This window comes from Pelodiscus sinensis, chromosome 3, assembly GCF_052426305.1.
Source record: "Pelodiscus sinensis isolate ZL-2025 chromosome 3, ASM5242630v1, whole genome shotgun sequence".
NCBI classification, from domain to species: Eukaryota; Metazoa; Chordata; order Testudines; family Trionychidae; genus Pelodiscus; species Pelodiscus sinensis.
Window position 1 is genome coordinate 64,122,646 of NC_143054.1, and position 12,789 is coordinate 64,135,434.

Here is a 12,789-nt window from a genome sequence, read left to right on the forward strand (position 1 = left end):
AGCCAGGTAGCAGAGATGAGGTGGGGGGAAAGGAATGGGTATGGACTGGGATCATGGGTGGTAGGTAACTTAGGCAAGGAAAGGCATTGCGTTCCCAAAACTGCCTATGCTCTCTGCTGGCCTCCTGGAACAGCAGGGGCCACAGTGCAACAGACCATATCTCTGGCCACCCAGGAGGGCAAGGGCCATGATGCGGCAGCCCTGCTCTCCAACTGGCCAGGAAGGATTGGGTGGTTGCCCCAGGTGCTCTGTCCACTTGGGAAGGGTGGGACCATGCCACCCACTGGGATGGGAGACACTAAGGGTATGTCTACACTAGCCACCCTAGTTCAAACTAGTGTAGACATACCCTAAGAGGGCGGGGGGCAATAACCTGGGGTGGAGGCCAAACTTGGCTTCTCCAGCGGGAGAATTCTGGAAGGAGCAAGGGTCTTGGCTGGAAGGGGAGGGGCTGGGGCTTGCCTTCCCCAGCTGGGCCTTCCCCCACCACTCATGGCTGGGATCTGGGTAGCAGAGCAGGTGTGAATGTGTGTGAGTACTTTGGAGCTTGGATATCCAGCTAGCGGTTCAATGGCCCTCGCTGTTAAAAATGTACATCTTTTGCCCAGTCTGAATTTGACTAGCTGCAACTCCAGCCATTTGATTATGTTATATCTTTACTGCCAGATCAAAGAGCCTCTATTGTCAAATGTTTGTTCTCTATGGGTACTTAAAGATTGTGAATATGCCAATCTGTAAAGTTCTCTTTGTTAAATTGAATAGATTGAGCTCCTGCACTCCAGCACTGTGTGGCATGTGTTCTGTCTTATGGGCCCCTTTTCACTTTATCAACCTCTTTCTTAAGATGTGGACACCAAAACTGGACATAGTATTCCAGCAGTAGCTGCACCAGTACCAAATACAAAGATAAAATAACCTCTCTTCTCCTACTTAAATTTTGCCTGCTTATGCAATCAAATGTCTGAGACATGAACATGGGTGAGAATGAACTCATGCTCAATCCCCGCAAGGAAGAGCTAATATTAGGAGGATGGAATTGTAAGTCTAAAAGGCATGGTGTGATAGTGGAACCAGCCTCATTAGTAAGAGGATTTGTCCCTCCTTTGTCAAGGAGGTTCACAATCATGGAAATCTTCTAGATCACATAACGAGTTAAGAATGGCCATACTGGGTCAAACCAAAGGTCCATCTAGCCCAGTATCCTCTCCTTCAACAGTGGCAAATGCCAGTTGCCCCAGAGGGAATGAAAAGAACAGGGAATCTTCAAGTGAACCTTTCTACTTGTCTCTCTGGCTACATCTAGACTGCAGTGGTAAATCGGAAAAAGATTTAAATGGGTAAATCCTCCTCTTCCTCTGTGCCTTGATCAGGGCCCTCTGCCCCAGGGTTGATGACCACCTGGGGAGCACGGACCGTCTGACCCCCCAGGATGCAGTCCAGAGCATCATAAAAGGGGCAGGAGTCTGGGTCAGTCCCTGGTTGGGGGCTGCTCCCTGTGGCCCTGGCATAGGCCTGCTGCAGCTCTTTCATTTTCATGCATACCTACTCCTGGGAGCGCATGTGGCCTTTAGTGGCCAGGCTGTCAGCCATCCACCTGTAGACGGCCACGTTCCTGTGTCTAGTGCGGAGATCATGGACATTGGAGGCTTCCCCCCCAAATATCAATCAAGTCCATGATCTCCACACTAGACCAGGAAGCTGCCTGCCATTTGCAGCCTCTGGCAGGCTCCTGGGAGCTGCCAGCCTGCTCCTGGGGAGCGGTGGAGGTCTGGGTGCCAGTGGGTTGCTGGCTCATGCTGGGCCAGGGGCAGCGACTTCTGGCTCTGTGCTGGCAGGCTTGCAGCTGGCACAGGCACTGTGGCCACAGTCTACCCCTTTAAGGACTCTGGGGCTGGGGGGGCAGCAGAAGAGTTTTCCTGGTTTGGCCCAGAGTAGCCACCAGGGCACCCTGGAAGGGTTAGAGGCCCCCTATTTCGAAATAAGCGTCTACACGGCACTTATTTCAATTTAGCTATTTCGAATTTGGCATTATTCCTCATGGAATGAGGTTTACCAAATTTGAAATAAGTGCTCCGCTATTTCAATTTAATTTCAAAATAGCAGTTTGGCTGTGTAGATGCTAGTAAAGTTATTTTGAAATAACGGCTGTTATTTCGAAATAACTTTGCTGTATAGACATACCCTGCCTGAATATCCCCCTAAATCTGACAGCAAGAAGCTTGCACAGGATGATTGGGGATGGATCACTCAATAAATTGCCCTGTTCTGTTCATTCCCTCTGAAGCATTTGGCACTGATCTCTGTCAGAAGACAGGAAAGTGGGCTGGATTGACCTCCAGTCTGACGTAGGGTGACCATTTTTATATACTTTTATCCTGCTAGTCTGTGCTCCTGCATCTCTCTTTTCCTTTTCCCTTCATTCCTCATCTCCTTTCTTCATGTAAACATCAAAGAGAAAATAAATTAAAATAATTGTCCATATGGACACCAAGAAGAGGTGTTTTGCAAGTGCCACCACTTAAAAGATATGTATAATGTTGAACTAGCAGGCCTGAGAAATACAGTAAAAGCTGTGTTATCCAGCACTTTACCAACTGGAAAACTATTACAGGTTGGACCTCCCTGGTTCTGCACTGGTGGGACGTGACCAGTCCTGAACGAGAGAATTTTCCAGACCAGGGAAGGTCTCCTATCACTGGCCCCTGAACCCATCGCCTGCTGCTTTGCCCTCTCATACCCCCAATTTGGCTGGGCTGCTTGGCCAGCTGCTTCCAGCTCCCTAGGCAGCATATGTTCTGGTTCCTGCCACAGGGCTCTGGCCCCACACATCCAGGGGCAGTTGTAGAGCTCCAGTCCTGGCCCCATACTTTAAGGGGTAGCCACAGGGCTCCAACCCAGGCCCCATGCTCTAGGAGGCAGCTGTGGGGATCTGACCCCAGCCTCGTGCTCCAGCCTGGCTCTGCTGCAGGGCTTGACTCTAGCCCCATAATCTTGGGGGCTGCCACGGTTCCCTGGCCCCACACTCCTGGGGGCGGGGGTGCCAGGATACTCTAGTCCCATGCTGCCTCAGGGTTTCCCAAGCTTCTTGGGGCTGCTGGAGGCTGTTGCAGATCTCTGGCCCCGGTCTTGCACTATCCCCAGCTAGCCTGCCAAACTTATTGCCCCAATCCAAGCTGGCCATTCTGCCGTTAGGATCCTGAGCTCTCTGCTCTGGGAACATCTCTGGACTTGCCGGATGATGAATGTTGCTGGACTAGAGAATGCTGACTTTGGAGGTATAACCTGTAACCAGCATTTCCAATGTCTCCCAATCACTCTGCAGTGCAGTACCATTACTGAATACCTGTGTGCTATTTTAGACTGTCTTTGTTTTATTGGATTCTAATTCTTTGAAAATTGGTATTCCACTGGTAAGTATAACTTCTATTTTTAACAAGATTTTGTGACTAACCAGCACTTGCATTCCCTCAACATGCTGAATAACAAAGCTTTTTCTGTACTTATTGCGAAGGACTATGATTTCCTAAAGAGGATTTTGGGCACATTGCAAGTTGTCATGGTCTTCGTACAGTAGCTGTTGCTGGGAAACCATTTATTTGGCACCTGTGTATTCAACACATCTGCCTTTTTGTATTGTATCTTGGCATGGCATATTTGTCATAAGGCAGTTACATTTTTAACAGATAGTATAAACGCCTTAAGAGGGAAATATTCCACTTAAGGAATGAATATAGTTCTCCAACTGCTTTGATGTTCCCACATACTATATACTGATGTTCCTGCAATTATCTCCCCTCCCTCCCAGATCTTAATGAGAACAATCTAATTGAATGGAAAGGAAGCAGATTCTCAAAAAGTGTTTTAGCTTTGCTAAGTGCTAGGATACTTCTGGTTCACACGCAGCTCCCCCATAGACGTCAATAGATGTTTTTCTTCTTTTTTTGTTTGTTCGCTTTTTTGAGGGCGGAGGGGAGGGCATGTTAATCAAGGGAAGGATAGTGCTTTGAATTTGCTATTTGTCAAATGAATTTTCTCCACACAGACAAGTTCCCATTGATTACTCTTGGTTTTTTTACTATTATTTTACACTGCCTCATTGATCTGGCTACACTGGGAAAAGCTGTTTACACTTGAAGTCAAATTTTTCCAAGTTGGTTGTTTAGAAAAGATTTGTAAAGTGTAAGTTGTGTTTAACTGAAAACATCACAATTTCAACTAGTGCTCAGGGTGATGCCCTGTTTTGCATTTCTTAGATTTATCCCATCAGCAAGCTGGCACAACATGTGGTCCCATTATGTTGACACATCACATTATGTAATTAAACTTCACATCTTTATGAAACGTTAATACTATGTATATTCTTGGCTGGAGCGCCGTAGCTGCTGCTGAGGTCGGAGCTCCCTGGTCGCTGGGGCCAGGGAGCTCTGCTGGGGCTAGAACTCCCTGCTGTGTGTCCTCCTCCCCACACTGGGCTCCCAGCTGAGTCACCAATGCCCCCTATGGTGCTCCTGTTCTGACATCAAACCTCCCTCTTCCTGGGCTGTATGGTCCGGGGACATCAGTGGTCCCTTCTGAACCATGGATGTTGCTAGACCAGGGAGTCCAGGTTAAGAGGGGTACAACCTGTAACAAAATGCTTAAAAAGAACATTAAGCATGTCTGATTACAGCACTGTCTTCCATACCCCTCAACCTCCTCCAAAAGCAGGCCTGATAACTCAGTTCCTCCTTTAGAATTCTAATCAAACCATGATTCAGTCACAGCATAATATTCGGGAGAAGGGGGAGAAAGTGTGCAAAGACTCAATTCAAAGGGCAGAGAGGGTGCTTAATTCTTTGAATCAACTTCACTTTCCTATGCCCTGGTTCTTTGCCTATTGCTCATATTACTCCACACTAGCTTGACACCACTGTACCATGTCCTAGCTGGCTCTGCCCTTCTCTCCTTCCCACTATATCACTAAGTTTAGGGTTCAAAAAAGAACTAGATAAGTTCATGGAGGGTATGTCCATTGACAGCTTTTAGCCAGGATTCACAGGGATGGTGTCCCTAGCCTCTGTTTGCCAGAAGCTGGGAATGGACGACAGGGGAAGGATCACTTGATGATTACCTGTTCTGTTCATTCCTTCTGGGGCACCTGTCATTGGTCACTGACCAAAAACAGAACACTGGGTTAGATGGATGTTTGGTCTGACCTAGTATGGCCGTTATTATGTCTTAAGTCCCCATTGTTTCTGCCTTACTATTTACCTTCTCCTCTCCCCTCCGGGCTCTCAGCCTGTCACACCCCACCCAGCCCCACCCCCCTGCTATCAGTGCTCTTACACTGCAGACTTGCACTGCTACAACTACATCTGTTCAGGGGTGTGAAAAAGCCACACCCCAGCACAACACAGTTGTACTGATATAATGCCCCAGTGTGGACAGCACTATTTCGATAGGCAGGCTTGTCCCTTTGAAATAGCAGCCAACTCTCGCAGAGTGTATTATCTACTCTGATGGGCGAAGATCTCCTGTAAGCATAGTAACATCTTCACTGAAGTGATACTGCAGTGCAGCTGCAATGCCACACGGAGTTAAGTGTAGACCTGCTCTGCGTGGTTGTGCTAGTCCCTGCTGCCTTCCTACACATGGGAGAGGATCAGGTGAATAGGACCGAAGCACTATCTGTGAGGAGAGCAGGAATTTGTCAGTGTAATCCATTTCCCGTTGGTCCTCTGCTTTCTCTCAGGCTATGTCTAAGAGAAGCAGAAGCTACTGAAGCTACGTCTACACTACGAGTTTTCTTGGTAAAAAATATGCTTTTTGGGGGCATAAAGATCTTGTGGGAAAAGGGTGTTTTGTGCAAAAAGAAAACATCCACACTGCTTGTCTTTGCGCAAAAACCCCTAGCATAAAAACGGATCGGCAGAAAATATGCAAATGATATCGTGACTCATGCAAATGAGTCCCTCATTAGCATATTTGTTGCCAAGAAAACTCGTAGTGTAGACGTAGCCTCAGTAGCTTCTGCTGCTTCTCTTTTTCTTCATTACTTAATCAGAGGTGGGGGAATCCCTTGAAGCCTGTTTTTCCCTGAGGTAACAACAGTTCCTTTCGGCTCCGTGGTCTGATTCCAGAGTCTCTGGGATGGAATTCAACTCCACGCACATAAATCCTACTTGTGGCAATGAAGCTTATCAAGGACATATCGCTCCTCTCCCCATCCTTTTAATTAGTAACTTTTCACAGCTTATATGGTGAGTTTGTTTTTAGTGTAAACAATGTGTTGTATTTGCCATGACATTTAAAACCCAAGCATGCATGAAAAGCAAACCACTCTTCATTATCTACCAAGTGTCTTCCTGAAGAGGTAAGTCAAAGTCTTCCAGCATGCCCTGAAGCAGATTTGGAATGTGTCAAGAAATTGAGGTAGAAGAATTTCAGGATCAAGGGCCCTCCATTGAGAATGTCTTGCCCCCATTTCCCAGTCATACAAATCTAGATATTACAGGGACAAATTAGACAGTTAGTCCAAGTTTCCCAGATGTTTACAGCCTCGAAAGGGAGGCCATTTCGATGGTTCCAGTCTATCAAGTAATTTCTGTATACATGGGTTGATTTCACTGGGGCTACTCACATGTATAACTTTAGATGTTTGTAGGAATGAGGCCTTAAATACCCAATGCACAGCATATAAAATAGATTTCTATCACGGCACCCATAATATAATGGGAAGTCACTCTAGCCTCTGCAACAGAGGGAGAATATGTGATCAAGACCATCAGCTGGCTGGTCTATGCTGCACTCCGTAATGTTTCTAAGTGGTAACCAGCTGTCGCCCCATGTAGAACATACTCCAGTAAACAGATGACAAGAACATGGAGAATGGTGGTGATGACACAGTCTCCTAAGAGAGGCTGAACAAAGCATTGGCTTAGCATTAATTAACCAGTTGAATGTTTAATAACAACTACACAACATAAGATATGAAAGAGTAATTCCCTCGCTCATATCAGTTTGGCTGTGTGTGTATTGCTGCCAGAAGTTTTTCTAATATTTCTGTCATGTCCATTATTTCCTGATGGCCTTCCCAAATAAATACTTCATAACAGCAATGGTGGGAAGAGGAGGTGGTTATCAAAGCAATTCCTTACTTATAAAAGCCTTTAAATAAAATTGTCATCCCGTTGCTTGTTGGCATCCATTCTTCTGAAAGCCAGCACACAGAGGCACTGTAGGGAGCACACAAACTAGTTTTAAAAATTGCAGCATTAAAATATAGGGGGGTTTCAGTTTGTGACTTTATAACATTTTTCTGAGGAAAGCTACATTCTATAAGTACTGAGTATTTGGATAGAATGTGCTGTACTGTTTAGGATGCACAGCACACAAGGTAGGTACAGCGTGAAGAGGCTAGGCCTGCAAAATTGACTTTTAAGCCAATTTACCACCTACCAGATTTTAAATTGCCCAGGGACCTGATTTGCTCCTGGATTAGGGTTGCCAGATGGTTTAACCAAAAATACTGAACACGCGCGCGCGCACACACACACACACACAACGGGAAAAAAATTCTGCTGAATTCTGTTCCCCCCCCCCCCCCCAAAAAAAAGGGGGAGACCAAAATCAGCATGGTCCCTTTAAGAAGAGGCTTTTTTGCTGGTGGCCATTTTGTTTTTCTGCCAGGCACAAGACAAACCCCCGTGGAACCAGGTAAGTAGGTGGGTGGGGGGCCCAGGGTTGGGCATGGTAGCTGAGTGTATGGTAGGTTTGCCAGGTGTCTGGTATTTTCACCTACTGGCATGGGGGAAAAAATCAGAAAATACTGGACATTTTAGGTGCCTGGTATTTTCTGAATTTTTAACAGACAGGAGGCAAAAATACTGGACTGTCCGAGTAAATACCGGACACCTGGCAACCCTATCCTTGATGTAAGTTTAAGCAGCCCCAAGGGAAAGTCTATGGCAATAGCATACTATGTAGAGAGTCCTAGGTTGTCCCTTTGTAGCCCATGGCATAGGAGAAAGCTAGGTGTTACTTTAGGAGTGGGAAGTAGAGGAGTTGCAACTCATTGCCTGCCATCCCCTAGCCCTTCCCCAGGCAAAACCCTTTGCCAGAAGCTGTGAGATGTCAGAGAGCTGTCTACATGCTGTACCCCTCCTGCTCTAGGGGAAAGTTTCTGGTGCGGTTACCTCCACCTGTGGTAAGCAGTCTTAGCAAGGGACAGACTCTTCCCCAGTGTCTGAACACAGGAAGCCCAATTCCACACAAATCTGAATTAGTGTATTTCCAGTCCGGTAGGTAGGTGGCTTTGCTCTGAAAGTCTATTTTTTGTTGTTTGCTCTTTTAGGCCCTGACCAGGAAAGCATTCACATGCAGGACAGGTGTACACATTCTTAAAGTCATTCTTAAAGCCAAATGCATGCTTAAGCGCTGTCCTGAGAAGGAATGGATTTAAGGACCTATTAGGTATTTTCTTGCATCAGGGCCTGACCCTTCACTTTCTTAGCCCTTCTGTAGCTGTTTATACCTGTGCTCAGCAAATGTTAAATGTCTGCATGATGAACATTTGGATATCTGTATGCGCTACAGTGAATGTCTGCTCATTTTGGCATTGCGTACGGACATAGCATTGTAGAGAATCACCACTTTTGTTTTCCTATTTAAGCCTTGCTCAGTGCTTCCAATTGCTTGCAGTTTGTTACTTGCAGACAAAAAAGAGTAGTTTTCAAATGAGAGGTAGATAAGCTTCTTGAGATAAAAGAAGAATCCCACTGAGTCCTTGACCAAATCTTTATGGAAAAAGTGTAATTAATTATTTTCCTCCCTCTGCCCCCTCCATGCCTGTCTATTTTTAATTTCTTTTCGGAAGTGGGAGCAACTATGCCAAAATACAGAGCCTGTTTCTCTGAGATTTGCAACCCTATTTTGTACTCTCAGGAAGTCCAAATAGTTTGTATAAGCTTTATAGTGCACATACTTATAGATGCTTATCTGACTCAAGTCACCAAACATGGTGAGATTTCACTCAACACCGTAAATCAAAAGAGCCTGAAGAGCTAACACTTAACTGTTGTATAAGCACTGCAGACAATTATGAACTCACTTTTTGCTTGAGCTTTCAGTTGTTATGGAAAAAAGCAGACCCTGTGTATTGAAAATGTATTAAATACATTTTGCTTATAAGCCTAGGAGATTATGAGTACATTCAGAATATCAATAAAGCTGAGTGAAGGTTTATGTAGAGCTGTGTAATGAGCAACTGAAAATATGCTTCTTTTGTGGAGAGCTTCTGTGTCTATATTTCAGAATTAATGTAGATGGATTTGAAATCTAAAGAAGCTTTAATTTCTAAACAATACTTTGTAAGGCATATAATATTTCCAGATTCAGTTCAAGTTATTCAAATAAGATGTCATGATATAAACCATGATTTAGAAAGGTTTCATCTATATAGCAATTATGCCTCCACTTTAAAAGAAATATCATTGCACTCAAAATAGATGTAATATAATATATGTGACAACTGTACATAATTCTATGACACATGCTCAGTACTGTCACAGAGACAACCTGTTGCTAAAAACGCCCTATGAGCTCCAGGGTGCTAACTCATAAAATCAATATTAAAAATGAAGATACATGTTAAGCCTTTAAAATATCTTCATGATATGATACAACCACATTCAGCTTCATCCCCATAACAAAATTCAACTAATTGGTCAGATAAATGATCTAACCTTGATACCATGCTAAAGTGAGCCATAAAATATAACTAGCTCTTCCTTCAGTTACCTTCTAGATTTACTGTTTTAAACTTGTCTGCAAACTATTATTCAAAACCAAACAACTCACAATAACTTCTTACTTATCAACATGGGTATGCTTCCGTCCTACTTGTAGGAACTATCACTATGAATAAAGTTACTTGAGTGTTTGCAGCCAATGTATTCAAGTTAATGAGGCTCCAGCCATGCAGGCCAGCTTGCAAGACCAGAGCCCAAGACTTCAAGCTCTTCTGCTTAGGGAATCTGCCTTCCTTTATTTTGTGCAGTGCCATCCCTAACTATGAAACTAAATATATATTTTAAAAAATCTAGACCAAGTTGTTAGAATAAGTGAATTGCTGTTTTCTAGTTAGGGATTCCATTGAAGAGTTTTAAAAGTCTTGTACACAGAGGTGCTGAGCTTGCAATATACTCATATGGAAGCCCAGTGACAATGGGGCTCTGTGCAGGTGAAGCAATCTGCCCAGGCATTGTAAATTATACATGTTTGGGACTTACTTGGCTTCATCCATCTCACAGACTAGAACGTAAGCCAGGGTGAAAGTTCTTCAGCCTTGCCCATGAGTCAGGTGACAATGGATTTCCATCCCAACCAGGACCCCTGCAAACAGTCTGTTTACTCATTCTGTATGCAGCTTTCTTAAATGCAGCCCCCCATGGTATAAGCATAAAATTGAGCAAATTCAAAGCTTTCCTCACATACAAAGTGAACAATTTGAAGCATATTTATTGTCAACAAATAATATCTTAATTAAAGGCTTTTATAACTTGTCATCTTATATAAAAGAAGATCCAGACACAGGAACACTGCCCCTCTATTATGAAACCGTCTGTTTAAAACACAAACAAACACAGAAAGCTGCTTTACCCTCTTTCATGGCTCTGTATTTTAGCCACAGAATTGATTGGATGGTTGAGTAGCTGTTCCAAGAGCCGATATATGGTTTTTCTCTAAGGCTAGTATTCTAAAATCTAAGCTCTTGCTCTTGCTGTCTTTCACATAGGAATTAACTCTCTTTTCCTTATGTTCCTGAAGTAAACCTTCTGAACCAAGTGAAAATAGCCTTAAACTGCAGACGTCCCAAAACAATAGCTCTGGCATTCTCCTGTTAATCTCAATAAGACATTAACAGTGAAGCCTAATGAAAACTTACAGGTAAGTCTGTGGTTCTATTCCACTGCTCACCAAAGCTCACAAGAAAGAAGAGGGATGATTGTGTTACAAAGATCTGCACAATTTACTACAAATGGCAGTTCATACTGGTGGTTCCAGTGCCAAACAGAGTGTGACAGTGTCCTATTACTACTCTTTAGTTTCATTTTGATATTTGATTAACAACTCCTTTATAAATTGCAACCTTCCTCATGAAAACCTGTCCTAAAATGCCCCAAAATGCAAGCATCTAAATATGCTGTTTTAATAAGAGAAAGATTAAAACAAAAAGAAAACACCAGATAAGCAGCCAAAAGTTAAACAATGCCTTTGTCACATACTGTAGCTTTGAACGTCAAACAAATTAATGAACTTTTACAGATAGCCATCATAATAATATTTCACAAACAAATCACTTTGGCCCCAAAACAGAATAATAATCCATCTCCAAAAATAAGTTTTAAGCAATACCTAACAAGAATGCCTGCATGTGGTATTGACAACAGAATGTACAGTCATGACCTTTTCATTCAATCCTTGAAGAAAGTTTATTTCCTAAAATGTGTCCATGTACATGGGCAAATATCCCAGTCACTCTGTTGTTTGCAGCCATTTAAAATAAAAAACAAAACAATTTTTGAAGGTTAGTTTGGCCTTTGGATGATCTTTCTATTTTTCAATTGACCTTCTTTTCCTTTTTTTTTTTTTTAAATGGTGGGAGGGTTTTTGTTTGTTTGTTTAACATGGGCTACAGCATTTTAAAAGAGTTCCAAGTGACTTTTCTTTTCTCTGTTTTGTAATTTTCCACCTGAATATTTCAGGAGAAAGATACATTGTTTCTTCATTTCATTACTGTTTCTTTTACTTACCTTTTGTTCTATGAACTAGCCAATTAGCCCGTCATAAGACGGGATTTTCAGGTCTCTCCTCCACATTGGTCTTCTCTCCTGAGCCTCTGTCTCTCTCTCTCTCTCTCTCTCCTCCGCCTCCCCCCTCTTTCTCAGCTCTCCTCTGCCTCCTGCCTCTCTCTCAGTCTCTCTCTTTCTCTTCTCCTCCCCCTCCTGCCTTTCACTCGGGGGACCGCGGACTCCAAACAGCCGTTTGGGCTCCACACTCCCTGTGCTGCATGGGGCGTGTGGAGCCCAAATGGTTGCTTGCGCCACCTGCTCCCACGCGGCAGACTGGCTGAGCGGCGCAAAAGTCAGCCAAGCGCCATGGGCCAAGGGGGGGCGGGGCCTGGAGCCGCTGTCACACCGCACGTCACTGCCCTGCCCCCCTTCCCCTCCCGCCGTGGTGCTCGGCTGACTTCTGCACCACTCAGCCAGGCTGTCGCAGGGGAGCAAGCGGCAATTTGGGCCCCGTGTTCCCCATGCAGCAAGGGCCGCCCAGAGGGAACAGCCAGCATTTCAGTGTTACAGACTCTCAGACATTGGGCTACTATATAGATGATAACACAGACACTGTGGAACACTTTAACAGTTGAGCTGGTGAGAAAATCCATTATTCTGAAGGGGGGAAAAATAAAACCTCCAAAATCTGATCCCCCATTCCCCCCTAAAATTACAAAATTTCCAATGAAGTGAAATTTTAGGGAAAAATCATTTTGGGTCAGTCAACATATTTCATTCTGAGTCTCACATTTAAAAAATTGTGTTATGATTTATAATATAAAATAAAATACAATTTGAAAGAAAAATTTGAAATTTTCTGTTCAGAGAAGTTCAAAATGAAGCGTTTACCCTTATCAAGGTGCCTTGGTTTTGATTTCTTTCCCAGTAAAATTTAGTTGAAATTGGCCTGGTCCCACTCAAAGTTTTCACAAACATTTTCCAGTTACATAAAGTTCCATCAGAATTTTTTTGACCA